This window comes from Echinops telfairi, unplaced genomic scaffold, assembly GCF_000313985.2.
Source record: "Echinops telfairi isolate 266 unplaced genomic scaffold, ASM31398v2 ScPeMD7_7469;HRSCAF=8507_1, whole genome shotgun sequence".
In the NCBI taxonomy this organism is placed as follows: Eukaryota; Metazoa; Chordata; class Mammalia; order Afrosoricida; family Tenrecidae; genus Echinops; species Echinops telfairi.
In genome coordinates, this window is record NW_022111373.1 from 102,729,645 (window position 1) to 102,733,700 (window position 4,056).

A 4,056-nucleotide genomic window follows, 5' to 3' on the forward strand; every position below is an offset into this window, starting at 1 on the left:
AAAAAAAAGAGTATAAATCATGGCATGGAAAAAAAAATCTACCAAGCCAATAGTCCAAACTCACTACTATTGTCAAGTTGATGTCGACGCCTAGCAACTCTATAGAACAGAGTAGTACTGCCCCGGCAGGTTTCAGATACTACAAGTTCATATGGAAGTAGAAAGTATTGTATTTCTCCTGTGGAGCCACGGGGAGCTCCAAACTGTTAAAGTAGCACATAGCAACCCAACTCATAACCAAAACACCATCAGGGCCCTACCAAGCCAATGGCAGGCATTAAAAGGCAAAGAGTCGCAATATTGATCTCTGATAAAATAGACTTTAAGGAAAATAACAATTAGAAACAAGAATGGACACTACATAATGATGAAAGGAACATTAGACTATTAGACTGGACATATAACTATAAATAACATATAGGTGATCAATGAAAGACCCCCAAAATACATCAATCAAATTCTCAGAAAGTGGAAGAGAAAAATCAACAGCTCCACAATAATACCAGGAGACTTCAGCATACCATTATCAATCAAAGATAAACAGGAGACATAAAGAACACACTCAACCTGCTAGGCCTCCTCGACAGATACAGAGCACTTCACTTTACAACACAGTATGCATTGTTCTCCAGTGTACATGGTACATACTTTAAAGCAGAACACATGTGAAATAAATCCAGGGACACGGATATGTGTATATGAAAGAGCCTTATGTACAAGAGCAATTGAATATTGAGAAAACATCCCAGCCCAGTCCAGATCAAGGCTGTAAGTCCTATATTAGCCCATATGTCTGATACCAATCTATAAAGTCCTCTTTTGACTCATGAAACACATGCAACGACATCAAATACAGGAAGATCACAGGCCAATGGGTGGGAAATCCTGTGAATCCAGTGGCATTGTAAGCATCTTGGCACTGGCAGGGCTCTCCACGTGACTCCTTCAACTCCAGGCCTCTAGGGTAGCTCCATGTGTCTTGTCCACAGGAAAGTCTCGCAGGGAGTCAGCCTATGTCCCACCTCTAGTGAGCTATTTATCTCCTACTGCCTCCAAATGAGGTCATCAACCTGCGACCTGATTGACAGCCTAAACTCCATCCCTTCACTCTTACATCTCAAATTCACAACAGATTATGTAACTACTACAACATGCTAGGTCTCAAAGCAAGCCATAACAAATTCAAATTACATTGAGATCCTACAATCCATTTTCTCAGGCCACAACACTATTAAACTGGAAATCAACAATGGAAAGAAGAGGAACATTAAAGCAAACACATGGAGACTGAACAACACACAGCTTAGAAATGACTTAGATCAAATAAGGATGAAATTATGAAAGATCTTGAAACAAAGGAGAACAATAACACAACATAACAAAATCTGTGGGACAAAACAAAAGCAGTTATCAGAGGGCAATTTATAGCAATCAATGCACACACACAAAAGAAAACCAAAATCAGTGCATGCTGTCTCCAAAAACCAGAGCTAGGGCAACTGCAAGAGTTCGCCAATAACAGAAGATACGCATAAAGATTAGAGTGGAAGTAAACGAACTGGAAACTAGAAGAACAAAGGGAAAAATTAAGGAGACAAAAGTTGGTTCTCATACATCATGCTCTGTAGGGATGTATCTTGAAGGGCACTTTGCCTAGGGTGGCTCAATCAGCTGGAATCAAATTGTTAAGGGAGGGGAAGGGGATGTTGCCAAACGAATGGCTGGCACAGAAAGCTGACAACCCCCCTCCACCCCCACTGCCACCTCCACCCTGCCCAGACAGGTAGACAGCCCTATCAGAGGCATGAGGGATTCTGATGGGAAAGTCAAGTCAGGAGAGAGGAAAAGAAGCAAACATGGGGGGAGCAGAACTGCATGATTGTTGGTAGGAAAACTGGGATCTACACAGGAAATAAGCCTCCAGTGATTTCCCTCTATCCATAATGGAGGATGGGAAGAAACTAGCTACCAAACATGGTGCAGTGGAGAGCTTACAATAGATCACAATGATAAACCTGACTTAAACAGTAAAACCTTGTCTGTTGATCTCCCCTCTGATGTACATTCAGCTTGATCTGGTTTTCAACATTTTCTTTATTTTTGTCTTTTGTTTGTTCATATTGGGGTATAACTCAGATGTATTTGGTCAATAGGGGTGAGCCTCTTGAATTTTCGCTATATGTATTTCAGTATATGAAACCAAGGATTGATGAACCTATAGGGACAGCAAGTAGAATAAGAGTTTCTAGGGGGTACAGTGGTGGTGGTGGGTATAAAAGGGAGCTGATATAATGAAGTTCAGGAAGGAAAAGAATGTTTGAAAACTGATTGTGGTAGCAATTGTACAATACTGCTTGATGTGATTGAACTATAGAATGATGTGATTCTGAATTAACTTTCAAATAAATGTTTCTTTTAAAAAAGAAATTGGTTCTTTAAAAGGATCAACAAAGTTGAGAAACCATTGGCAAACTTAACAAAGGGAAGAGAAGATGCAAATAACTAGAGATGAAATGGTTGGTACCCCAAAAGAGTCAAATAAAATAAAAAGAATGATAACACAGCACTATGAAAAGATGTATTTCAACAAGTTTGAAAACCCAGAAGAAATGGACAAATACCTAGAAATACAGCATAAACTCAAATTAATTCAGACAGAAGTAGAAAAAGTTCACCAGATGCAAAAAAAAAAAAAGAAGAAATACTGCATTTTATCAATAAACTTCCAACCAAGAAAAGAAAAAAATGCACCAAGACTAGAAGAACACCCACAAACAATCTGCTATATTGAGATGACAGGATTTTGTTTGCTGAAGTCAAAGATGACTTTGGAATGCTTACTGTGTTAGGCAGGGTTGACTAGAGAAACAAATCCAGGGATACTCATATATGTACAAGAAAGAGCTTTATATCAAAGAGTATTTGTATATCAAGAAAACATCCAGCCCAGTCCAGATCAAGTCAGACAGTAGTCCACAAGTCTCTCTTCAGACTCCTGCAGCACATGCAATGATGCCTAATGCAGGAATATCACAGGCCAGTGGGTGAAAAGTCCTATGGATTAAATGATGATGAAAGCATCTTGGTGCTGGGGTGGGTCTCCATGTGATTCCTCCAGCTTTCTGAGTGTCTCAACAGCAGGAAAGCAAAGCAGAGTGAGAGGGTGTGTATCTCGCCTCCAGGGAGAAAGAACGTAAGAAAGTTCCCAGAATCCTCATGAGAAGGCCATGCCCACAAAGAAGCATCATCAGGCTGTGACAGGCTAGATGTAACCTCTACGCTTATTTATCACGTTGACGTCAAATTGGGTAACTACCACACTCATTGATGTAGATCAAAGACTACAGCTTTCATTATGGATTATGCATCAACAGAAAGAAAGCATAAATTCTCTCACCTAGACCAATAGGCAACCCAAGGTAGCTAGAAAATTAAAGTCACAGATTTCATTTTACCTGTATACACAGTCAATGCCCATGGAATCATAGTCAAGAAATAAGACAATATAGTGTGCTGGGAAAACCTGCTGTGAAAGACCTTATAAAGTGCTAAAATGAAATGATGTCACTTTGCCGACTGAGGTGCCTTGACCAAGATTGCCACGGTACTTTCAATCACCTCCTATGCATGCAAAATATGAACCATGAGTAAGGCAGACCAAAGAAGAGGCTTACTAACTAGTTCAGGCCACACAGTAGTAAAATTATGATTCGGACTAAGCCATCTTGCCCATGAGCTCCCTCTTTACCATGATGATATACTGTTCTCTGCTAGAAAGGGAAAATAAAAAGTGGTCACAACCCTACCTTTCTAGGGCTCTATAGGTAAGCATACAGGTGCATTTGCTTTCTACAGAATGGAGGCATGGATAGGAGTTTAGAGCCTGAAATTCAAAATCTTGATTCAGTCATGGGCAATTCATTTCACATTTCATTTGCCATCATCTAGAACAAGGGAATACAATAGAATCCACTTCATGGTGTTGAAATAAGGGTTAATTGAATTTATAAGTGCCAGGTGCTTCCCAATATCTACTATACAACTTTGGTGACACTT